Source organism: Triturus cristatus, chromosome 11 (genome assembly GCF_964204655.1).
Source record: "Triturus cristatus chromosome 11, aTriCri1.1, whole genome shotgun sequence".
NCBI classification, from domain to species: Eukaryota; Metazoa; Chordata; class Amphibia; order Caudata; family Salamandridae; genus Triturus; species Triturus cristatus.
In genome coordinates this window covers 1,139,057,060-1,139,082,839 of record NC_140594.1, presented here as the reverse complement: position 1 = coordinate 1,139,082,839, position 25,780 = coordinate 1,139,057,060, and the positions used below count along the sequence as shown (strand labels likewise).

The following is a 25,780-nucleotide window of genomic DNA, read 5'->3' as shown; positions in this document are numbered from 1 at the left end:
GATGCTAGAGTTAGAATGTCTGGTCGGGGTTCAGCCCTTTCATTGTCTACCGCCCGCAACATATTTATTACCAGCACATGTGAGTGGTGACTCTGCTTTTTGGAAAATAGCATCTAATAGGACAATTAATGTAGCAGATGGGGCGATCGAGATGCCTGCCTAAGTATTTCATTTTTTTTTTAATTTAACGTCTGATTAATCTGTTCATGATATTTCCGTTTTGTGACATGTTGCATTAAAACAAATCCTGCTTGGAGAACATATAAAAATTTGCACTGCATTGGCCGGGAATCGAACCCGGGTCAACTGCTTGGGAAGCAGCTATGCTCACCACTATACCACCAACGCCCTATGATGTGGGTGCTCTCGGTTCTAAAGATTACAACCCCGAGTTCAATGACTATCTTGCACCAGTTTCAATGGTGCATTTGGTTTAGATACCAACATGAAAAGCAGTAGAAAGTTTCTTGTAGAGGGTAAGGAACTGGGGATTGAAACCGAGGCCAAATCTGTGCAGAAGAGAAGAAATGGAAAGCAGTAGTACAAATAGTGGAAATGAACATATTTAGGCAGCATTGGAAGCAAAGCAGCGAAGAGAAAGAGAGTGCCTTCCATGAAATGCCCAGGAGAATGATAAGAGCAGAACGAAAAGGCAAGAATGACATTCAAAGCATGCCCAGAAAAACGTGTGACGGTCCCACCAGTCATTTATGCTTATAATTGGGTATCTTTACTTTCAAAGTATGGGGTTGATCCTTTGGCGATCACTCTCTTGTATTTCAGCAGAGACAGATAGTTGAGAAGTATTTTCTCACATAGCTAGCACAAGCCTGCGCTTTTCCTTGCTGGTAGCGTGGAAATGACAGATTGGTCCTCAGAAGAAAAAACAAGATATATTATAGCAGAGGATGGTTTCGATCCATCGACCTCTGGGTTATGGGCCCAGCACGCTTCCGCTGCGCCACTCTGCTCCCTTGTAAAAGTGTTCTCTTTATGCAGAGGAGGAGCTTTCAGCGAAGTGGCGAGGGATTGGTGGGTCTCGCTCCTCATTTGCCTAAGCATGCTGCAATGTATGCTGGGTGCAGAAAATCTTCATCTTCTCGTCTCACAGTCAGTCATAACTGAAAGTGCAGACCCTCTTGGGAACTAGCAGTTTCAGGCCTTTACCAAGATAGCAGCTCTCTAACCCTCTCCTCTCTCTTTGATCCTAGCGCTAGCATGCTCAGGATTTGATTTTAACTGGGAGCCAGAGATCTACCCGGTGAGGGCTTGCCCGGTGTGAGGCTTTTGAGCGTTTGGGAGCGTTCGGGACGTGAGGACATTGGACAGGAAATGTTGCCATCTTGAAATATCCAACCTTCCTGCTGTCGTGAGAGGCTCTTTCCATGGACATCTGCCTCTTGGAGTCCTCTCAACTTGCTCTCTGATATAACATTTTGTGAGCTGCAGTTACATCCGATGGCTACAAGGTGGCGCTGCATTCAGGTGAGAGAACAAGTGTGCACAAAATCGTTGGGGACTTTTGCCAGATTCATCGGTGGATCTTGCCTACTTTTATTCACATGCTAGATATTGCCTAGAAATGCTTTTTAATATAGAGATGCTAGAGTTAGAATGTCTGGTCGGGGTTCAGCCCTTTCATTGTCTACCGCCCGCAACATATTTATTACCAGCACATGTGAGTGGTGACTCTGCTTTTTGGAAAATAGCATCTAATAGGACAATGAATGTAGCAGATGGGGCGATCGAGATGCCTGCCTAAGTATTTCATTTTTTTTTTAATTTAACGTCTGATTAATCTGTTCATGATATTTCCGTTTTGTGACATGTTGCATTAAAACAAATCCTGCTTGGAGAACATATAAAAATTTGCACTGCATTGGCCGGGAATCAAACCCAGGTCAACTGCTTGGCAAGCAGCTATGCTCACCACTATGCCACCAATGCCCTATGATGTGGGTGCTCTCGGTTCTAAAGATTACAACCCCGAGTTCAATGACTATCTTGCACCAGTTTCAATGGTGCATTTGGTTTAGATACCAACATGAAAAGCAGTAGAAAGTTTCTTGTAGAGGGTAAGGAACTGGGGATTGAAACCAAGGCCAAATCTGTGCAGAAGAGAAGAAATGGAAAGCAGTAGTACAAATAGTGGAAATGAACATATTTAGGCAGCATTGGAAGCAAAGCAGCGAAGAGAAAGAGAGTGCCTTCCATGAAATGCCCAGGAGAATGATAAGAGCAGAACGAAAAGGCAAGAATGACATTCAAAGCATGCCCAGAAAAACGTGTGACGGTCCCACCAGTCATTTATGCTTATAATTGGGTATCTTTACTTTCAAAGTATGGGGTTGATCCTTTGGCGATCACTCTCTTGTATTTCAGCAGAGACAGATAGTTGAGAAGTCTTTTCTCACATAGCTAGCACAAGCCTGCGCTTTTCCTTGCTGGTAGCGTGGAAATGACAGATTGGTCCTCAGAAGAAAAAACAAGATATATTATAGCAGAGGATGGTTTCGATCCATCGACCTCTGGGTTATGGGCCCAGCACGCTTCCGCTGCGCCACTCTGCTCCCTTGTAAAAGTGTTCTCTTTATGCAGAGGAGGAGCTTTCAGCGAAGTGGCGAGGGATTGGTGGGTCTCGCTCCTCATTTGCCTAAGCATGCTGCAATGTATGCTGGGTGCAGAAAATCTTCATCTTCTCGTCTCACAGTCAGTCATAACTGAAAGTGCAGACCCTCTTGGGAACTAGCAGTTTCAGGCCTTTACCAAGATAGCAGCTCTCTAACCCTTTCCTCTCTCTTTGATCCTAGCGCTAGCATGCTCAGGATTTGATTTTAACTGGGAGCCAGAGATCTACCCGGTGAGGGCGAGGCTTTTGAGCGTTTGGGAGCGTTCGGGACGTGAGGACATTGGACAGGAAATGTTGCCATCTTGAAATATCCAACCTTCCTGCTGTCGTGAGAGGCTCTTTCCATGGACATCTGCCTCTTGGAGTCCTCTCAACTTGCTCTCTGATATAACATTTTGTGAGCTGCAGTTACATCCGATGGCTACAAGGTGGCGCTGCATTCAGGTGAGAGAACAAGTGTGCACAAAATCGTTGGGGACTTTTGCCAGATTCATCGGTGGATCTTGCCTACTTTTATTCACATGCTAGATATTGCCTAGAAATGCTTTTTAATATAGAGATGCTAGAGTTAGAATGTCTGGTCGGGGTTCAGCCCTTTCATTGTCTACCGCCCGCAACATATTTATTACCAGCACATGTGAGTGGTGACTCTGCTTTTTGGAAAATAGCATCTAATAGGACAATTAATGTAGCAGATGGGGCGATCGAGATGCCTGCCTAAGTATTTCATTTTTTTTTTAATTTAACGTCTGATTAATCTGTTCATGATATTTCCGTTTTGTGACATGTTGCATTAAAACAAATCCTGCTTGGAGAACATATAAAAATTTGCACTGCATTGGCCGGGAATCGAACCCGGGTCAACTGCTTGGGAAGCAGCTATGCTCACCACTATACCACCAACGCCCTATGATGTGGGTGCTCTCGGTTCTAAAGGTTACAACCCCGAGTTCAATGACTATCTTGCACCAGTTTCAATGGTGCATTTGGTTTAGATACCAACATGAAAAGCAGTAGAAAGTTTCTTGTAGAGGGTAAGGAACTGGGGATTGAAACCGAGGCCAAATCTGTGCAGAAGAGAAGAAATGGAAAGCAGTAGTACAAATAGTGGAAATGAACATATTTAGGCAGCATTGGAAGCAAAGCAGCGAAGAGAAAGAGAGTGCCTTCCATGAAATGCCCAGGAGAATGATAAGAGCAGAACGAAAAGGCAAGAATGACATTCAAAGCATGCCCAGAAAAACGTGTGACGGTCCCACCAGTCATTTATGCTTATAATTGGGTATCTTTACTTTCAAAGTATGGGGTTGATCCTTTGGCGATCACTCTCTTGTATTTCAGCAGAGACAGATAGTTGAGAAGTCTTTTCTCACATAGCTAGCACAAGCCTGCGCTTTTCCTTGCTGGTAGCGTGGAAATGACAGATTGGTCCTCAGAAGAAAAAACAAGATATATTATAGCAGAGGATGGTTTCGATCCATCGACCTCTGGGTTATGGGCCCAGCACGCTTCCGCTGCGCCACTCTGCTCCCTTGTAAAAGTGTTCTCTTTATGCAGAGGAGGAGCTTTCAGCGAAGTGGCGAGGGATTGGTGGGTCTCGCTCCTCATTTGCCTAAGCATGCTGCAATGTATGCTGGGTGCAGAAAATCTTCATCTTCTCGTCTCACAGTCAGTCATAACTGAAAGTGCAGACCCTCTTGGGAACTAGCAGTTTCAGGCCTTTACCAAGATAGCAGCTCTCTAACCCTCTCCTCTCTCTTTGATCCTAGCGCTAGCATGCTCAGGATTTGATTTTAACTGGGAGCCAGAGATCTACCCGGTGAGGGCGAGGCTTTTGAGCGTTTGGGAGCGTTCGGGACGTGAGGACGTTGGACAGGAAATGTTGCCATCTTGAAATATCCAACCTTCCTGCTGTCGTGAGATGCTCTTTCCATGGACATCTGCCTCTTGGAGTCCTCTCAACTTGCTCTCTGATATAACATTTTGTGAGCTGCAGTTACATCCGATGGCTACAAGATGGCGCTGCATTCAGGTGAGAGAACAAGTGTGCACAAAATCATTGGGGACTTTTGCCAGATTCATCGGTGGATCTTGCCTACTTTTATTCACATGCTAGATATTGCCTAGAAATGCTTTTTAATATAGAGATGCTAGAGTTAGAATGTCTGGTCGGGGTTCAGCCCTTTCATTGTCTACCGCCCGCAACATATTTATTACCAGCACATGTGAGTGGTGACTCTGCTTTTTGGAAAATAGCATCTAATAGGACAATGAATGTAGCAGATGGGGCGATCGAGATGCCTGCCTAAGTATTTCATTTTTTTTTTAATTTAACGTCTGATTAATCTGTTCATGATATTTCCATTTTGTGACATGTTGCATTAAAACAAATCCTGCTTGGAGAACATATAAAAATTTGCACTGCATTGGCCGGGAATCGAACCCGGGTCAACTGCTTGGGAAGCAGCTATGCTCACCACTATACCACCAACGCCCTATGATGTGGTTGCTCTCGGTTCTAAAGATTACAACCCCGAGTTCAATGACTATCTTGCACCAGTTTCAATGGTGCATTTGGTTTAGATACCAACATGAAAAGCAGTAGAAAGTTTCTTGTAGAGGGTAAGGAACTGGGGATTGAAACCAAGGCCAAATCTGTGCAGAAGAGAAGAAATGGAAAGCAGTAGTACAAATAGTGGAAATGAACATATTTAGGCAGCATTGGAAGCAAAGCAGCGAAGAGAAAGAGAGTGCCTTCCATGAAATGCCCAGGAGAATGATAAGAGCAGAACGAAAAGGCAAGAATGACATTCAAAGCATGCCCAGAAAAACGTGTGACGGTCCCACCAGTCATTTATGCTTATAATTGGGTATCTTTACTTTCAAAGTATGGGGTTGATCCTTTGGCGATCACTCTGTTGTGTTTCAGCAGAGACAGATAGTTGAGAAGTCTTTTCTCACATAGCTAGCACAAGCCTGCGCTTTTCCTTGCTGGTAGCGTGGAAATGACAGATTGGTTCTCAGAAGAAAAAACAAGAAATATTATAGCTGAGGATGGTTTCGATCCATCGACCTCTGGGTTATGGGCCCAGCACGCTTCCGCTGCGCCACTCTACTCCCTTGTAAAAGTGTTCTCTTTATGCAGAGGAGGAGCTTTCAGCGAAGTGGCGAGGGATTGGTGGGTCTCGCTCCTCATTTGCCTAAGCATGCTGCAATGTATGCTGGGTGCAGAAAATCTTCATCTTCTCGTCTCACAGTCAGTCATAACTGAAAGTGCAGACCCTCTTGGGAACTAGCAGTTTCAGGCCTTTACCAAGATAGCAGCTCTCTAACCCTCTCCTCTCTCTTTGATCCTAGCGCTAGCATGCTCAGGATTTGATTTTAACTGGGAGCCAGAGATCTACCCGGTGAGGGCGAGGCTTTTGAGCATTTGGGAGCGTTCGGGACGTGAGGACGTTGGACAGGAAATGTTGCCATCTTGAAATATCCAACCTTCCTGCTGTCGTGAGATGCTCTTTCCATGGACATCTGCCTCTTGGAGTCCTCTCAACTTGCTCTCTGATATAACATTTTGTGAGCTGCAGTTACATCCGATGGCTACAAGGTGGCGCTGCATTCAGGTGAGAGAACAAGTGTGCACAAAATCATTGGGGACTTTTGCCAGATTCATCGGTGGATCTTGCCTACTTTTATTCACATGCTAGATATTGCCTAGAAATGCTTTTTAATATAGAGATGCTAGAGTTAGAATGTCTGGTCGGGGTTCAGCCCTTTCATTGTCTACCGCCCGCAACATATTTATTACCAGCACATGTGAGTGGTGACTCTGCTTTTTGGAAAATAGCATCTAATAGGACAATGAATGTAGCAGATGGGGCGATCGAGATGCCTGCCTAAGTATTTCATTTTTTTTTAAATGTAACGTCTGATTAATCTGTTCATGATATTTCCATTTTGTGACATGTTGCATTAAAACAAATCCTGCTTGGAGAACATATAAAAATTTGCACTGCATTGGCTGGGAATCGAACCCGGGTCAACTGCTTGGGAAGCAGCTATGCTCACCACTATACCACCAACGCCCTATGATGTGGTTGCTCTCGGTTCTAAAGATTACAACCCCGAGTTCAATGACTATCTTGCACCAGTTTCAATGGTGCATTTGGTTTAGATACCAACATGAAAAGCAGTAGAAAGTTTCTTGTAGAGGGTAAGGAACTGGGGATTGAAACCAAGGCCAAATCTGTGCAGAAGAGAAGAAATGGAAAGCAGTAGTACAAATAGTGGAAATGAACATATTTAGGCAGCATTGGAAGCAAAGCAGCGAAGAGAAAGAGAGTGCCTTCCATGAAATGCCCAGGAGAATGATAAGAGCAGAACGAAAAGGCAAGAATGACATTCAAAGCATGCCCAGAAAAACGTGTGACGGTCCCACCAGTCATTTATGCTTATAAATGGGTATCTTTACTTTCAAAGTATGGGGTTGATCCTTTGGCGATCACTCTGTTGTGTTTCAGCAGAGACAGATAGTTGAGAAGTCTTTTCTCACATAGCTAGCACAAGCCTGCGCTTTTCCTTGCTGGTAGCGTGGAAATGACAGATTGGTTCTCAGAAGAAAAAACAAGAAATATTATAGCAGAGGATGGTTTCGATCCATTGACCTTTGGGTTATGGGCCCAGCACGCTTCCGCTGCGCCACTCTGCTCCCTTGTAAAAGTGTTCTCTTTATGCAGAGGAGGAGCTTTCAGCGATGTGGCGAGGGATTGGTGGGTCTCGCTCCTCATTTGCCTAAGCATGCTGCAATGTATGCTGGGTGCAGAAAATCTTCATCTTCTCGTCTCACAGTCAGTCATAACTGAAAGTGCAGACCCTCTTGGGAACTAGCAGTTTCAGGCCTTTACCAAGATAGCAGCTCTCTAACCCTCTCCTCTCTCTTTGATCCTAGCGCTAGCATGCTCAGGATTTGATTTTAACTGGGAGCCAGAGATCTACCCGGTGAGGGCTTGCCCGGTGTGAGGCTTTTGAGCGTTTGGGAGCGTTCGGGACGTGAGGACGTTGGACAGGAAATGTTGCCATCTTGAAATATCCAACCTTCCTGCTGTCGTGAGAGGCTCTTTCCATGGACATCTGCCTCTTGGAGTCCTCTCAACTTGCTCTCTGATATAACATTTTGTGAGCTGCAGTTACATCCGATGGCTACAAGATGGCGCTGCATTCAGGTGAGAGAACAAGTGTGCACAAAATCGTTGGGGACTTTTGCCAGATTCATCGGTGGATCTTGCCTACTTTTATTCACATGCTAGATATTGCCTAGAAAGGCTTTTTAATATAGAGATGCTAGAGTTAGAATGTCTGGTCAGGGTTCAGCCCTTTCATTGTCTACCGCCCGCAACATATTTATTACCAGCACATGTGAGTGGTGACTCTGCTTTTTGGAAAATAGCATCTAATAGGACAATGAATGTAGCAGATGGGGCGATCGAGATGCCGACCTAAGTATTTCATTTTTTTTTTAATTTAACGTCTGATTAATCTGTTCATGATATTTCCGTTTTGTGACATGTTGCATTAAAACAAATCCTGCTTGGAGAACATATAAAAATTTGCACTGCATTGGCCGGGAATCGAACCCGGGTCAACTGCTTGGGAAGCAGCTATGCTCACCACTATACCACCAACGCCCTATGTTGTGGTTGCTCTCGGTTCTAAAGATTACAACCCCGAGTTCAATGACTATCTTGCAACAGTTTCAATGGTGCATTTGGTTTAGATACCAACATGAAAAGCAGTAGAAAGTTTCTTGTAGAGGGTAAGGAACTGGGGATTGAAACCAAGGCCAAATCTGTGCAGAAGAGAAGAAATGGAAAGCAGTAGTACAAATAGTGGAAATGAACATATTTAGGCAGCATTGGAAGCAAAGCAGCGAAGAGAAAGAGAGTGCCTTCCATGAAATGCCCAGGAGAATGATAAGAGCAGAACGAAAAGGCAAGAATGACATTCAAAGCATGCCCAGAAAAACGTGTGACGGTCCCACCAGTCATTTATGCTTATAATTGGGTATCTTTACTTTCAAAGTATGGGGTTGATCCTTTGGCGATCACTCTCTTGTATTTCAGCAGAGACAGATAGTTGAGAAGTCTTTTCTCACATAGCTAGCACAAGCCTGCGCTTTTCCTTGCTGGTAGCGTGGAAATGACAGATTGGTTCTCAGAAGAAAAAACAAGAAATATTATAGCAGAGGATGGTTTCGATCCATCGACCTCTGGGTTATGGGCCCAGCACGCTTCCGCTGCGCCACTCTGCTCCCTTGTAAAAGTGTTCTCTTTATGCAGGGGAGGAGCTTTCAGCGAAGTGGCGAGGGATTGGTGGGTCTCGCTCCTCATTTGCCTAAGCATGCTGCAATGTATGCTGGGTGCAGAAAATCTTCATCTTCTCGTCTCACAGTCAGTCATAACTGAAAGTGCAGACCCTCTTGGGAACTAGCAGTTTCAGGCCTTTACCAAGATAGCAGCTCTCTAACCCTTTCCTCTCTCTTTGATCCTAGCGCTAGCATGCTCAGGATTTGATTTTAACTGGGAGCCAGAGATCTACCTGGTGAGGGCGAGGCTTTTGAGCGTTTGGGAGCGTTCGGGACGTGAGGACATTGGACAGGAAATGTTGCCATCTTGAAATATCCAACCTTCCTGCTGTCGTGAGAGGCTCTTTCCATGGACATCTGCCTCTTGGAGTCCTCTCAACTTGCTCTCTGATATAACATTTTGTGAGCTGCAGTTACATCCGATGGCTACAAGGTGGCGCTGCATTCAGGTGAGAGAACAAGTGTGCACAAAATCGTTGGGGACTTTTGCCAGATTCATCGGTAGATCTTGCCTACTTTTATTCACATGCTAGATATTGCCTAGAAAGGCTTTTTAATATAGAGATGCTAGAGTTAGAATGTCTGGTCAGGGTTCAGCCCTTTCATTGTCTACCGCCCGCAACATATTTATTACCAGCACATGTGAGTGGTGACTCTGCTTTTTGGAAAATAGCATCTAATAGGACAATGAATGTAGCAGATGGGGCGATCGAGATGCCTGCCTAAGTATTTCATTTTTTTTTTAATTTAACGTCTGATTAATCTGTTCATGATATTTCCGTTTTGTGACATGTTGCATTAAAACAAATCCTGCTTGGAGAACATATAAAAATTTGCACTGCATTGGCCGGGAATCGAACCCGGGTCAAGTGCTTGGGAAGCAGCTATGCTCACCACTATACCACCAACGCCCTATGTTGTGGTTGCTCTCGGTTCTAAAGATTACAACCCCGAGTTCAATGACTATCTTGCAACAGTTTCAATGGTGCATTTGGTTTAGATACCAACATGAAAAGCAGTAGAAAGTTTCTTGTAGAGGGTAAGGAACTGGGGATTGAAACCAAGGCCAAATCTGTGCAGAAGAGAAGAAATGGAAAGCAGTAGTACAAATAGTGGAAATGAACATATTTAGGCAGCATTGGAAGCAAAGCAGCGAAGAGAAAGAGAGTGCCTTCCATGAAATGCCCAGGAGAATGATAAGAGCAGAACGAAAAGGCAAGAATGACATTCAAAGCATGCCCAGAAAAACGTGTGACGGTCCCACCAGTCATTTATGCTTATAAATGGGTATCTTTACTTTCAAAGTATGGGGTTGATCCTTTGGCGATCACTCTGTTGTGTTTCAGCAGAGACAGATAGTTGAGAAGTCTTTTCTCACATAGCTAGCACAAGCCTGCGCTTTTCCTTGCTGGTAGCGTGGAAATGACAGATTGGTTCTCAGAAGAAAAAACAAGAAATATTATAGCAGAGGATGGTTTCGATCCATCGACCTTTGGGTTATGGGCCCAGCACGCTTCCGCTGCGCCACTCTGCTCCCTTGTAAAAGTGTTCTCTTTATGCAGAGGAGGAGCTTTCAGCGATGTGGCGAGGGATTGGTGGGTCTCGCTCCTCATTTGCCTAAGCATGCTGCAATGTATGCTGGGTGCAGAAAATCTTCATCTTCTCGTCTCACAGTCAGTCATAACTGAAAGTGCAGACCCTCTTGGGAACTAGCAGTTTCAGGCCTTTACCAAGATAGCAGCTCTCTAACCCTCTCCTCTCTCTTTGATCCTAGCGCTAGCATGCTCAGGATTTGATTTTAACTGGGAGCCAGAGATCTACCCGGTGAGGGCTTGCCCGGTGTGAGGCTTTTGAGCGTTTGGGAGCGTTCGGGACGTGAGGACGTTGGACAGGAAATGTTGCCATCTTGAAATATCCAACCTTCCTGCTGTCGTGAGAGGCTCTTTCCATGGACATCTGCCTCTTGGAGTCCTCTCAACTTGCTCTCTGATATAACATTTTGTGAGCTGCAGTTACATCCGATGGCTACAAGGTGGCGCTGCATTCAGGTGAGAGAACAAGTGTGCACAAAATCGTTGGGGACTTTTGCCAGATTCATCGGTGGATCTTGCCTACTTTTATTCACATGCTAGATATTGCCTAGAAATGCTTTTTAATATAGAGATGCTAGAGTTAGAATGTCTGGTCGGGGTTCAGCCCTTTCATTGTCTACCGCCCGCAACATATTTATTACCAGCACATGTGAGTGGTGACTCTGCTTTTTGGAAAATAGCATCTAATAGGACAATTAATGTAGCAGATGGGGCGATCGAGATGCCTGCCTAAGTATTTCATTTTTTTTTTAATTTAACGTCTGATTAATCTGTTCATGATATTTCCGTTTTGTGACATGTTGCATTAAAACAAATCCTGCTTGGAGAACATATAAAAATTTGCACTGCATTGGCCGGGAATCGAACCCGGGTCAACTGCTTGGGAAGCAGCTATGCTCACCACTATACCACCAAAGCCCTATGATGTGGGTGCTCTCGGTTCTAAAGATTACAACCCCGAGTTCAATGACTATCTTGCACCAGTTTCAATGGTGCATTTGGTTTAGATACCAACATGAAAAGCAGTAGAAAGTTTCTTGTAGAGGGTAAGGAACTGGGGATTGAAACCAAGGCCAAATCTGTGCAGAAGAGAAGAAATGGAAAGCAGTAGTACAAATAGTGGAAATGAACATATTTAGGCAGCATTGGAAGCAAAGCAGCGAAGAGAAAGAGAGTGCCTTCCATGAAATGCCCAGGAGAATGATAAGAGCAGAACGAAAAGGCAAGAATGACATTCAAAGCATGCCCAGAAAAACGTGTGACGGTCCCACCAGTCATTTATGCTTATAATTGGGTATCTTTACTTTCAAAGTATGGGGTTGATCCTTTGGCGATCACTCTCTTGTATTTCAGCAGAGACAGATAGTTGAGAAGTCTTTTCTCACATAGCTAGCACAAGCCTGCGCTTTTCCTTGCTGGTAGCGTGGAAATGACAGATTGGTCCTCAGAAGAAAAAACAAGAAATATTATAGCAGAGGATGGTTTCGATCCATCGACCTCTGGGTTATGGGCCCAGCACGCTTCCGCTGCGCTACTCTGCTCCCTTGTAAAAGTGTTCTCTTTATGCAGAGAAGGAGCTTTCAGCGAAGTGGCGAGGGATTGGTGGGTCTCGCTCCTCATTTGCCTAAGCATGCTGCAATGTATGCTGGGTGCAGAAAATCTTCATCTTCTCGTCTCACAGTCAGTCATAACTGAAAGTGCAGACCCTCTTGGGAACTAGCAGTTTCAGGCCTTTACCAAGATAGCAGCTCTCTAACCCTCTCCTCTCTCTTTGATCCTAGCGCTAGCATGCTCAGGATTTGATTTTAACTGGGAGCCAGAGATCTACCCGGTGAGGGCTTGCCCGGTGTGAGGCTTTTGAGCGTTTGGGAGCGTTCAGGACGTGAGGACGTTGGACAGGAAATGTTGCCATCTTGAAATATCCAACCTTCCTGCTGTCGTGAGATGCTCTTTCCATGGACATCTGCCTCTTGGAGTCCTCTCAACTTGCTCTCTGATATAACATTTTGTGAGCTGCAGTTACATCCGATGGCTACAAGGTGGCGCTGCATTCAGGTGAGAGAACAAGTGTGCACAAAATCATTGGGGACTTTTGCCAGATTCATCGGTGGATCTTGCCTACTTTTATTCACATGCTAGATATTGCCGAGAAATGCTTTTTAATATAGAGATGCTAGAGTTAGAATGTCTGGTCGGGGTTCAGCCCTTTCATTGTCTACCGCCCGCAACATATTTATTACCAGCACATGTGAGTGGTGACTCTGCTTTTTGGAAAATAGCATCTAATAGGACAATGAATGTAGCAGATGGGGCGATCGAGATGCCTGACTAAGTATTTCATTTTTTTTTTAATTTAACGTCTGATTAATCTGTTCATGATATTTCCATTTTGTGACATGTTGCATTAAAACAAATCCTGCTTGGAGAACATATAAAAATTTGCACTGCATTGGCCGGGAATCGAACCCGGGTCAACTGCTTGGGAAGCAGCTATGCTCACCACTATACCACCAACGCCCTATGATGTGCCTGCTCTCGGCTCTAAAGATTACAACCCCGAGTTCAATGACTATCTTGCACCAGTTTCAATGGTGCATTTGGTTTAGATACCAACATGAAAAGCAGTAGAAAGTTTCTTGTAGAGGGTAAGGAACTGGGGATTGAAACCAAGGCCAAATCTGTGCAGAAGAGAAGAAATGGAAAGCAGTAGTACAAATAGTGGAAATGAACATATTTAGGCAGCATTGGAAGCAAAGCAGCGAAGAGAAAGAGAGTGCCTTCCATGAAATGCCCAGGAGAATGATAAGAGCAGAACGAAAAGGCAAGAATGACATTCAAAGCATGCCCAGAAAAACGTGTGACGGTCCCACCAGTCATTTATGCTTATAAATGGGTATCTTTACTTTCAAAGTATGGGGTTGATCCTTTGGCGATCACTCTGTTGTGTTTCAGCAGAGACAGATAGTTGAGAAGTCTTTTCTCACATAGCTAGCACAAGCCTGCGCTTTTCCTTGCTGGTAGCGTGGAAATGACAGATTGGTTCTCAGAAGAAAAAACAAGAAATATTATAGCAGAGGATGGTTTCGATCCATCGACCTTTGGGTTATGGGCCCAGCACGCTTCCGCTGCGCCACTCTGCTCCCTTGTAAAAGTGTTCTCTTTATGCAGAGGAGGAGCTTTCAGCGATGTGGCGAGGGATTGGTGGGTCTCGCTCCTCATTTGCCTAAGCATGCTGCAATGTATGCTGGGTGCAGAAAATCTTCATCTTCTCGTCTCACAGTCAGTCATAACTGAAAGTGCAGACCCTCTTGGGAACTAGCAGTTTCAGGCCTTTACCAAGATAGCAGCTCTCTAACCCTCTCCTCTCTCTTTGATCCTAGCGCTAGCATGCTCAGGATTTGATTTTAACTGGGAGCCAGAGATCTACCCGGTGAGGGCTTGCCCGGTGTGAGGCTTTTGAGCGTTTGGGAGCGTTCGGGACGTGAGGACGTTGGACAGGAAATGTTGCCATCTTGAAATATCCAACCTTCCTGCTGTCGTGAGAGGCTCTTTCCATGGACATCTGCCTCTTGGAGTCCTCTCAACTTGCTCTCTGATATAACATTTTGTGAGCTGCAGTTACATCCGATGGCTACAAGGTGGCGCTGCATTCAGGTGAGAGAACAAGTGTGCACAAAATCATTGGGGACTTTTGCCAGATTCATCGGTGGATCTTGCCTACTTTTATTCACATGCTAGATATTGCCTAGAAATGCTTTTTAATATAGAGATGCTAGAGTTAGAATGTCTGGTCGGGGTTCAGCCCTTTCATTGTCTACCGCCCGCAACATATTTATTACCAGCACATGTGAGTGGTGACTCTGCTTTTTGGAAAATAGCATCTAATAGGACAATGAATGTAGCAGATGGGGCGATCGAGATGCCTGCCTAAGTATTTCATTTTTTTTTAAATGTAACGTCTGATTAATCTGTTCATGATATTTCCATTTTGTGACATGTTGCATTAAAACAAATCCTGCTTGGAGAACATATAAAAATTTGCACTGCATTGGCTGGGAATCGAACCCGGGTCAACTGCTTGGGAAGCAGCTATGCTCACCACTATACCACCAACGCCCTATGATGTGGTTGCTCTCGGTTCTAAAGATTACAACCCCGAGTTCAATGACTATCTTGCACCAGTTTCAATGGTGCATTTGGTTTAGATACCAACATGAAAAGCAGTAGAAAGTTTCTTGTAGAGGGTAAGGAACTGGGGATTGAAACCAAGGCCAAATCTCTGCAGAAGAGAAGAAATGGAAAGCAGTAGTACAAATAGTGGAAATGAACATATTTAGGCAGCATTGGAAGCAAAGCAGCGAAGAGAAAGAGAGTGCCTTCCATGAAATGCCCAGGAGAATGATAAGAGCAGAACGAAAAGGCAAGAATGACATTCAAAGCATGCCCAGAAAAACGTGTGACGGTCCCACCAGTCATTTATGCTTATAAATGGGTATCTTTACTTTCAAAGTATGGGGTTGATCCTTTGGCGATCACTCTGTTGTGTTTCAGCAGAGACAGATAGTTGAGAAGTCTTTTCTCACATAGCTAGCACAAGCCTGCGCTTTTCCTTGCTGGTAGCGTGGAAATGACAGATTGGTTCTCAGAAGAAAAAACAAGAAATATTATAGCAGAGGATGGTTTCGATCCATTGACCTTTGGGTTATGGGCCCAGCACGCTTCCGCTGCGCCACTCTGCTCCCTTGTAAAAGTGTTCTCTTTATGCAGAGGAGGAGCTTTCAGCGATGTGGCGAGGGATTGGTGGGTCTCGCTCCTCATTTGCCTAAGCATGCTGCAATGTATGCTGGGTGCAGAAAATCTTCATCTTCTCGTCTCACAGTCAGTCATAACTGAAAGTGCAGACCCTCTTGGGAACTAGCAGTTTCAGGCCTTTACCAAGATAGCAGCTCTCTAACCCTCTCCTCTCTCTTTGATCCTAGCGCTAGCATGCTCAGGATTTGATTTTAACTGGGAGCCAGAGATCTACCCGGTGAGGGCTTGCCCGGTGTGAGGCTTTTGAGCGTTTGGGAGCGTTCGGGACGTGAGGACGTTGGACAGGAAATGTTGCCATCTTGAAATATCCAACCTTCCTGCTGTCGTGAGAGGCTCTTTCCATGGACATCTGCCTCTTGGAGTCCTCTCAACTTGCTCTCTGATATAACATTTTGTGAGCTGCAGTTACATCCGATGGCTACAAGATGGCGCTGCATTCAGGTGAGAGAACAAGTGTGCACAAAATCGTTGGGGACTTTTGCCAGATTCATCGGTGGATCTTGCCTACTTTTATTCACATGCTAGATATTGCCTAGAAAGGCTTTTTAATATAGAGATGCTAGAGTTAGAATGTCTGGTCAGGGTTCAGCCCTTTCATTGTCTACCGCCCGCAACATATTTATTACCAGCACATGTGAGTGGTGACTCTGCTTTTTGGAAAATAGCATCTAATAGGACAATGAATGTAGCAGATGGGGCGATCGAGATGCCGACCTAAGTATTTCATTTTTTTTTTAATTTAACGTCTGATTAATCTGTTCATGATATTTCCGTTTTGTGACATGTTGCATTAAAACAAATCCTGCTTGGAGAACATATAAAAATTTGCACTGCATTGGCCGGGAATCGAACCCGGGTCAACTGCTTGGGAAGCAGCTATGCTCACCACTATACCACCAACGCCCTATGTTGTGGTTGCTCTCGGTTCTAAAGATTACAACCCCGAGTTCAATGACTATCTTGCAACAGTTTCAATGGTGCATTTGGTTTAGATACCAACATGAAAAGCAGTAGAAAGTTTCTTGTAGAGGGTAAGGAACTGGGGATTGAAACCAAGGCCAAATCTGTGCAGAAGAGAAGAAATGGAAAGCAGTAGTACAAATAGTGGAAATGAACATATTTAGGCAGCATTGGAAGCAAAGCAGCGAAGAGAAAGAGAGTGCCTTCCATGAAATGCCCAGGAGAATGATAAGAGCAGAACGAAAAGGGAAGAATGACATTCAAAGCATGCCCAGAAAAACGTGTGACGGTCCCACCAGTCATTTATGCTTATAATTGGGTATCTTTACTTTCAAAGTATGGGGTTGATCCTTTGGCGATCACTCTCTTGTATTTCAGCAGAGACAGATAGTTGAGAAGTCTTTTCTCACATAGCTAGCACAAGCCTGCGCTTTTCCTTGCTGGTAGCGTGGAAATGACAGATTGGTTCTCAGAAGAAAAAACAAGAAATATTATAGCAGAGGATGGTTTCGATCCATCGACCTCTGGGTTATGGGCCCAGCACGCTTCCGCTGCGCCACTCTGCTCCCTTGTAAAAGTGTTCTCTTTATGCAGGGGAGGAGCTTTCAGCGAAGTGGCGAGGGATTGGTGGGTCTCGCTCCTCATTTGCCTAAGCATGCTGCAATGTATGCTGGGTGCAGAAAATCTTCATCTTCTCGTCTCACAGTCAGTCATAACTGAAAGTGCAGACCCTCTTGGGAACTAGCAGTTTCAGGCCTTTACCAAGATAGCAGCTCTCTAACCCTTTCCTCTCTCTTTGATCCTAGCGCTAGCATGCTCAGGATTTGATTTTAACTGGGAGCCAGAGATCTACCTGGTGAGGGCGAGGCTTTTGAGCGTTTGGGAGCGTTCGGGACGTGAGGACATTGGACAGGAAATGTTGCCATCTTGAAATATCCAACCTTCCTGCTGTCGTGAGAGGCTCTTTCCATGGACATCTGCCTCTTGGAGTCCTCTCAACTTGCTCTCTGATATAACATTTTGTGAGCTGCAGTTACATCCGATGGCTACAAGGTGGCGCTGCATTCAGGTGAGAGAACAAGTGTGCACAAAATCGTTGGGGACTTTTGCCAGATTCATCGGTAGATCTTGCCTACTTTTATTCACATGCTAGATATTGCCTAGAAAGGCTTTTTAATATAGAGATGCTAGAGTTAGAATGTCTGGTCAGGGTTCAGCCCTTTCATTGTCTACCGCCCGCAACATATTTATTACCAGCACATGTGAGTGGTGACTCTGCTTTTTGGAAAATAGCATCTAATAGGACAATGAATGTAGCAGATGGGGCGATCGAGATGCCTGCCTAAGTATTTCATTTTTTTTTTAATTTAACGTCTGATTAATCTGTTCATGATATTTCCGTTTTGTGACATGTTGCATTAAAACAAATCCTGCTTGGAGAACATATAAAAATTTGCACTGCATTGGCCGGGAATCGAACCCGGGTCAAGTGCTTGGGAAGCAGCTATGCTCACCACTATACCACCAACGCCCTATGTTGTGGTTGCTCTCGGTTCTAAAGATTACAACCCCGAGTTCAATGACTATCTTGCAACAGTTTCAATGGTGCATTTGGTTTAGATACCAACATGAAAAGCAGTAGAAAGTTTCTTGTAGAGGGTAAGGAACTGGGGATTGAAACCAAGGCCAAATCTGTGCAGAAGAGAAGAAATGGAAAGCAGTAGTACAAATAGTGGAAATGAACATATTTAGGCAGCATTGGAAGCAAAGCAGCGAAGAGAAAGAGAGTGCCTTCCATGAAATGCCCAGGAGAATGATAAGAGCAGAACGAAAAGGCAAGAATGACATTCAAAGCATGCCCAGAAAAACGTGTGACGGTCCCACCAGTCATTTATGCTTATAAATGGGTATCTTTACTTTCAAAGTATGGGGTTGATCCTTTGGCGATCACTCTGTTGTGTTTCAGCAGAGACAGATAGTTGAGAAGTCTTTTCTCACATAGCTAGCACAAGCCTGCGCTTTTCCTTGCTGGTAGCGTGGAAATGACAGATTGGTTCTCAGAAGAAAAAACAAGAAATATTATAGCAGAGGATGGTTTCGATCCATCGACCTTTGGGTTATGGGCCCAGCACGCTTCCGCTGCGCCACTCTGCTCCCTTGTAAAAGTGTTCTCTTTATGCAGAGGAGGAGCTTTCAGCGATGTGGCGAGGGATTGGTGGGTCTCGCTCCTCATTTGCCTAAGCATGCTGCAATGTATGCTGGGTGCAGAAAATCTTCATCTTCTCGTCTCACAGTCAGTCATAACTGAAAGTGCAGACCCTCTTGGGAACTAGCAGTTTCAGGCCTTTACCAAGATAGCAGCTCTCTAACCCTCTCCTCTCTCTTTGATCCTAGCGCTAGCATGCTCAGGATTTGATTTTAACTGGGAGCCAGAGATCTACCCGGTGAGGGCTTGCCCGGTGTGAGGCTTTTGAGCGTTTGGGAGCGTTCGGGACGTGAGGACGTTGGACAGGAAATGTTGCCATCTTGAAATATCCAACCTTCCTGCTGTCGTGAGAGGCTCTTTCCATGGACATCTGCCTCTTGGAGTCCTCTCAACTTGCTCTCTGATATAACATTTTGTGAGCTGCAGTTACATCCGATGGCTACAAGGTGGCGCTGCATTCAGGTGAGAGAACAAGTGTGCACAAAATCGTTGGGGACTTTTGCCAGATTCATCGGTGGATCTTGCCTACTTTTATTCACATGCTAGATATTGCCTAGAAATGCTTTTTAATATAGAGATGCTAGAGTTAGAATGTCTGGTCGGGGTTCAGCCCTTTCATTGTCTACCGCCCGCAACATATTTATTACCAGCACATGTGAGTGGTGACTCTGCTTTTTGGAAAATAGCATCTAATAGGACAATGAATGTAGCAGATGGGGCGATCGAGATGCCTGCCTAAGTATTTCATTTTTTTTTAAATTTAACGTCTGATTAATCTGTTCATGATATTTCCATTTTGTGACATGTTGCATTAAAACAAATCCTGCTTGGAGAACATATAAAAATTTGCACTGCATTGGCTGGGAATCGAACCCGGGTCAACTGCTTGGGAAGCAGCTATGCTCACCACTATACCACCAACGCCCTATGATGTGGTTGCTCTCGGTTCTAAAGATTACAACCCCGAGTTCAATGACTATCTTGCACCAGTTTCAATGGTGCATTTGGTTTAGATACCAACATGAAAAGCAGTAGAAAGTTTCTTGTAGAGGGTAAGGAACTGGGGATTGAAACCAAGGCCAAATCTGTGCAGAAGAGAAGAAATGGAAAGCAGTAGTACAAATAGTGGAAATGAACATATTTAGGCAGCATTGGAAGCAAAGCAGCGAAGAGAAAGAGAGTGCCTTCCATGAAATGCCCAGGAGAATGATAAGAGCAGAACGAAAAGGCAAGAATGACATTCAAAGCATGCCCAGAAAAACGTGTGACGGTCCCACCAGTCATTTATGCTTATAAATGGGTATCTTTACTTTCAAAGTATGGGGTTGATCCTTTGGCGATCACTCTGTTGTGTTTCAGCAGAGACAGATAGTTGAGAAGTCTTTTCTCACATAGCTAGCACAAGCCTGCGCTTTTCCTTGCTGGTAGCGTGGAAATGACAGATTGGTTCTCAGAAGAAAAAACAAGAAATATTATAGCAGAGGATGGTTTCGATCCATCGACCTTTGGGTTATGGGCCCAGCACGCTTCCGCTGCGCCACTCTGCTCCCTTGTAAAAGTGTTCTCTTTATGCAGAGGAGGAGCTTTCAGCGATGTGGCGAGGGATTGGTGGGTCTCGCTCCTCATTTGCCTAAGCATGCTGCAATGTATGCTGGGTGCAGAAAATCTTCATCTTCTCGTCTCACAGTCAGTCATAACTGAAAGTGCAGACCCTCTTGGGAACTAGCAGTTTCAGGCCTTTACCAAGATAGCAGCTCTCTAACCCTCTCCTCTCTCTTTGATCCTAGCGCTAGCATGCTCAGGATTTGATTTTAACTGGGAGCCAGAGATCTACCCGGTGAGGGCTTGCCCGGTGTGAGGCTTTTGAGCGTTTGGGAGCGTTCGGGACGTGAGGACGTTGGACAGGAAATGTTGCCATCTTGAAATATCCAACCTTCCTGCTGTCGTGAGAGGCTCTTTCCATGGACATCTGCCTCTTGGAGTCCTCTCAACTTGCTCTCTGATATAACATTTTGTGAGCTGCAGTTACATCCGATGGCTACAAGATGGCGCTGCATTCAGGTGAGAGAACAAGTGTGCACAAAATCGTTGGGGACTTTTGCCAGATTCATCGGTGGATCTTGCCTACTTTTATTCACATGCTAGATATTGCCTAGAAAGGCTTTTTAATATAGAGATGCTAGAGTTAGAATGTCTGGTCAGGGTTCAGCCCTTTCATTGTCTACCGCCCGCAACATATTTATTACCAGCACATGTGAGTGGTGACTCTGCTTTTTGGAAAATAGCATCTAATAGGACAATGAATGTAGCAGATGGGGCGATCGAGATGCCGACCTAAGTATTTCATTTTTTTTTTAATTTAACGTCTGATTAATCTGTTCATGATATTTCCGTTTTGTGACATGTTGCATTAAAACAAATCCTGCTTGGAGAACATATAAAAATTTGCACTGCATTGGCCGGGAATCGAACCCGGGTCAACTGCTTGGGAAGCAGCTATGCTCACCACTATACCACCAACGCCCTATGTTGTGGTTGCTCTCGGTTCTAAAGATTACAACCCCGAGTTCAATGACTATCTTGCAACAGTTTCAATGGTGCATTTGGTTTAGATACCAACATGAAAAGCAGTAGAAAGTTTCTTGTAGAGGGTAAGGAACTGGGGATTGAAACCAAGGCCAAATCTGTGCAGAAGAGAAGAAATGGAAAGCAGTAGTACAAATAGTGGAAATGAACATATTTAGGCAGCATTGGAAGCAAAGCAGCGAAGAGAAAGAGAGTGCCTTCCATGAAATGCCCAGGAGAATGATAAGAGCAGAACGAAAAGGCAAGAATGACATTCAAAGCATGCCCAGAAAAACGTGTGACGGTCCCACCAGTCATTTATGCTTATAATTGGGTATCTTTACTTTCAAAGTATGGGGTTGATCCTTTGGCGATCACTCTCTTGTATTTCAGCAGAGACAGATAGTTGAGAAGTCTTTTCTCACATAGCTAGCACAAGCCTGCGCTTTTCCTTGCTGGTAGCGTGGAAATGACAGATTGGTTCTCAGAAGAAAAAACAAGAAATATTATAGCAGAGGATGGTTTCGATCCATCGACCTCTGGGTTATGGGCCCAGCACGCTTCCGCTGCGCCACTCTGCTCCCTTGTAAAAGTGTTCTCTTTATGCAGGGGAGGAGCTTTCAGCGAAGTGGCGAGGGATTGGTGGGTCTCGCTCCTCATTTGCCTAAGCATGCTGCAATGTATGCTGGGTGCAGAAAATCTTCATCTTCTCGTCTCACAGTCAGTCATAACTGAAAGTGCAGACCCTCTTGGGAACTAGCAGTTTCAGGCCTTTACCAAGATAGCAGCTCTCTAACCCTTTCCTCTCTCTTTGATCCTAGCGCTAGCATGCTCAGGATTTGATTTTAACTGGGAGCCAGAGATCTACCTGGTGAGGGCGAGGCTTTTGAGCGTTTGGGAGCGTTCGGGACGTGAGGACATTGGACAGGAAATGTTGCCATCTTGAAATATCCAACCTTCCTGCTGTCCTGAGAGGCTCTTTCCATGGACATCTGCCTCTTGGAGTCCTCTCAACTTGCTCTCTGATATAACATTTTGTGAGCTGCAGTTACATCCGATGGCTACAAGGTGGCGCTGCATTCAGGTGAGAGAACAAGTGTGCACAAAATCGTTGGGGACTTTTGCCAGATTCATCGGTAGATCTTGCCTACTTTTATTCACATGCTAGATATTGCCTAGAAAGGCTTTTTAATATAGAGATGCTAGAGTTAGAATGTCTGGTCAGGGTTCAGCCCTTTCATTGTCTACCGCCCGCAACATATTTATTACCAGCACATGTGAGTGGTGACTCTGCTTTTTGGAAAATAGCATCTAATAGGACAATGAATGTAGCAGATGGGGCGATCGAGATGCCTGCCTAAGTATTTCATTTTTTTTTTAATTTAACGTCTGATTAATCTGTTCATGATATTTCCGTTTTGTGACATGTTGCATTAAAACAAATCCTGCTTGGAGAACATATAAAAATTTGCACTGCATTGGCCGGGAATCGAACCCGGGTCAAGTGCTTGGGAAGCAGCTATGCTCACCACTATACCACCAACGCCCTATGTTGTGGTTGCTCTCGGTTCTAAAGATTACAACCCCGAGTTCAATGACTATCTTGCAACAGTTTCAATGGTGCATTTGGTTTAGATACCAACATGAAAAGCAGTAGAAAGTTTCTTGTAGAGGGTAAGGAACTGGGGATTGAAACCAAGGCCAAATCTGTGCAGAAGAGAAGAAATGGAAAGCAGTAGTACAAATAGTGGAAATGAACATATTTAGGCAGCATTGGAAGCAAAGCAGCGAAGAGAAAGAGAGTGCCTTCCATGAAATGCCCAGGAGAATGATAAGAGCAGAACGAAAAGGCAAGAATGACATTCAAAGCATGCCCAGAAAAACGTGTGACGGTCCCACCAGTCATTTATGCTTATAAATGGGTATCTTTACTTTCAAAGTATGGGGTTGATCCTTTGGCGATCACTCTGTTGTGTTTCAGCAGAGACAGATAGTTGAGAAGTCTTTTCTCACATAGCTAGCACAAGCCTGCGCTTTTCCTTGCTGGTAGCGTGGAAATGACAGATTGGTTCTCAGAAGAAAAAACAAGAAATATTATAGCAGAGGATGGTTTCGATCCATCGACCTTTGGGTTATGGGCCCAGCACGCTTCCGCTGCGCCACTCTGCTCCCTTGTAAAAGTGTTCTCTTTATGCAGAGGAGGAGCTTTCAGCGATGTGGCGAGGGATTGGTGGGTCTCGCTCCTCATTTGCCTAAGCATGCTGCAATGTATGCTGGGTGCAGAAAATCTTCATCTTCTCGTCTCACAGTCAGTCATAACTGAAAGTGCAGACCCTCTTGGGAACTAGCAGTTTCAGGCCTTTACCAATATAGCAGCTCTCTAACCCTCTCCTCTCTCTTTGATCCTAGCGCTAGCATGCTCAGGATTTGATTTTAACTGGGAGCCAGAGATCTACCCGGTGAGGGCTTGCCCGGTGTGAGGCTTTTGAGCGTTTGGGAGCGTTCGGGACGTGAGGACGTTGGACAGGAAATGTTGCCATCTTGAAATATCCAACCTTCCTGCTGTCGTGAGAGGCTCTTTCCATGGACATCTGCCTCTTGGAGTCCTCTCAACTTGCTCTCTGATATAACATTTTGTGAGCTGCAGTTACATCCGATGGCTACAAGGTGGCGCTGCATTCAGGTGAGAGAACAAGTGTGCACAAAATCGTTGGGGACTTTTGCCAGATTCATCGGTGGATCTTGCCTACTTTTATTCACATGCTAGATATTGCCTAGAAATGCTTTTTAATATAGAGATGCTAGAGTTAGAATGTCTGGTCGGGGTTCAGCCCTTTCATTGTCTACCGCCCGCAACATATTTATTACCAGCACATGTGAGTGGTGACTCTGCTTTTTGGAAAATAGCATCTAATAGGACAATTAATGTAGCAGATGGGGCGATCGAGATGCCTGCCTAAGTATTTCATTTTTTTTTTAATTTAACGTCTGATTAATCTGTTCATGATATTTCCGTTTTGTGACATGTTGCATTAAAACAAATCCTGCTTGGAGAACATATAAAAATTTGCACTGCATTGGCCGGGAATCGAACCCGGGTCAACTGCTTGGGAAGCAGCTATGCTCACCACTATACCACCAAAGCCCTATGATGTGGGTGCTCTCGGTTCTAAAGATTACAACCCCGAGTTCAATGACTATCTTGCACCAGTTTCAATGGTGCATTTGGTTTAGATACCAACATGAAAAGCAGTAGAAAGTTTCTTGTAGAGGGTAAGGAACTGGGGATTGAAACCAAGGCCAAATCTGTGCAGAAGAGAAGAAATGGAAAGCAGTAGTACAAATAGTGGAAATGAACATATTTAGGCAGCATTGGAAGCAAAGCAGCGAAGAGAAAGAGAGTGCCTTCCATGAAATGCCCAGGAGAATGATAAGAGCAGAACGAAAAGGCAAGAATGACATTCAAAGCATGCCCAGAAAAACGTGTGACGGTCCCACCAGTCATTTATGCTTATAATTGGGTATCTTTACTTTCAAAGTATGGGGTTGATCCTTTGGCGATCACTCTCTTGTATTTCAGCAGAGACAGATAGTTGAGAAGTCTTTTCTCACATAGCTAGCACAAGCCTGCGCTTTTCCTTGCTGGTAGCGTGGAAATGACAGATTGGTCCTCAGAAGAAAAAACAAGAAATATTATAGCAGAGGATGGTTTCGATCCATCGACCTCTGGGTTATGGGCCCAGCACGCTTCCGCTGCGCTACTCTGCTCCCTTGTAAAAGTGTTCTCTTTATGCAGAGAAGGAGCTTTCAGCGAAGTGGCGAGGGATTGGTGGGTCTCGCTCCTCATTTGCCTAAGCATGCTGCAATGTATGCTGGGTGCAGAAAATCTTCATCTTCTCGTCTCACAGTCAGTCATAACTGAAAGTGCAGACCCTCTTGGGAACTAGCAGTTTCAGGCCTTTACCAAGATAGCAGCTCTCTAACCCTCTCCTCTCTCTTTGATCCTAGCGCTAGCATGCTCAGGATTTGATTTTAACTGGGAGCCAGAGATCTACCCGGTGAGGGCTTGCCCGGTGTGAGGCTTTTGAGCGTTTGGGAGCGTTCAGGACGTGAGGACGTTGGACAGGAAATGTTGCCATCTTGAAATATCCAACCTTCCTGCTGTCGTGAGATGCTCTTTCCATGGACATCTGCCTCTTGGAGTCCTCTCAACTTGCTCTCTGATATAACATTTTGTGAGCTGCAGTTACATCCGATGGCTACAAGGTGGCGCTGCATTCAGGTGAGAGAACAAGTGTGCACAAAATCATTGGGGACTTTTGCCAGATTCATCGGTGGATCTTGCCTACTTTTATTCACATGCTAGATATTGCCGAGAAATGCTTTTTAATATAGAGATGCTAGAGTTAGAATGTCTGGTCGGGGTTCAGCCCTTTCATTGTCTACCGCCCGCAACATATTTATTACCAGCACATGTGAGTGGTGACTCTGCTTTTTGGAAAATAGCATCTAATAGGACAATGAATGTAGCAGATGGGGCGATCGAGATGCCTGACTAAGTATTTCATTTTTTTTTTAATTTAACGTCTGATTAATCTGTTCATGATATTTCCATTTTGTGACATGTTGCATTAAAACAAATCCTGCTTGGAGAACAT

The 25,780-nt window shown here is 44.7% G+C and overlaps 9 non-coding genes across 9 annotated transcripts; all 9 read right to left on the bottom strand.

Moving 5' to 3' along the window:
* Nucleotides 1-276: 276 nt before the first annotated feature.
* TRNAG-CCC (transfer RNA glycine (anticodon CCC)) lies at nt 277-348 on the bottom strand. The gene has a single exon. It is a non-coding gene; the product is annotated as a tRNA-Gly (tRNA).
* A 3,115-nt stretch (nt 349-3,463) lies between these two features.
* On the bottom strand, nt 3,464-3,535 carry TRNAG-CCC (transfer RNA glycine (anticodon CCC)). The gene has a single exon. It is a non-coding gene; the product is annotated as a tRNA-Gly (tRNA).
* Nucleotides 3,536-5,051: 1,516 nt separating this feature from the next.
* On the bottom strand, nt 5,052-5,123 carry TRNAG-CCC (transfer RNA glycine (anticodon CCC)). The gene has a single exon. It is a non-coding gene; the product is annotated as a tRNA-Gly (tRNA).
* Nucleotides 5,124-8,238: 3,115 nt separating this feature from the next.
* Nucleotides 8,239-8,310, bottom strand: TRNAG-CCC (transfer RNA glycine (anticodon CCC)). Its single transcript has one exon. It is a non-coding gene; the product is annotated as a tRNA-Gly (tRNA).
* A 3,115-nt stretch (nt 8,311-11,425) lies between these two features.
* TRNAG-CCC (transfer RNA glycine (anticodon CCC)) lies at nt 11,426-11,497 on the bottom strand. The gene has a single exon. It is a non-coding gene; the product is annotated as a tRNA-Gly (tRNA).
* Nucleotides 11,498-13,024: 1,527 nt separating this feature from the next.
* On the bottom strand, nt 13,025-13,096 carry TRNAG-CCC (transfer RNA glycine (anticodon CCC)). Its single transcript has one exon. It is a non-coding gene; the product is annotated as a tRNA-Gly (tRNA).
* Nucleotides 13,097-16,222: 3,126 nt separating this feature from the next.
* Nucleotides 16,223-16,294, bottom strand: TRNAG-CCC (transfer RNA glycine (anticodon CCC)). The gene has a single exon. It is a non-coding gene; the product is annotated as a tRNA-Gly (tRNA).
* Nucleotides 16,295-21,008: 4,714 nt separating this feature from the next.
* On the bottom strand, nt 21,009-21,080 carry TRNAG-CCC (transfer RNA glycine (anticodon CCC)). The gene has a single exon. It is a non-coding gene; the product is annotated as a tRNA-Gly (tRNA).
* Nucleotides 21,081-24,195: 3,115 nt separating this feature from the next.
* TRNAG-CCC (transfer RNA glycine (anticodon CCC)) lies at nt 24,196-24,267 on the bottom strand. Its single transcript has one exon. It is a non-coding gene; the product is annotated as a tRNA-Gly (tRNA).
* Between the last annotated feature and the right edge of the window lie 1,513 nt (nt 24,268-25,780).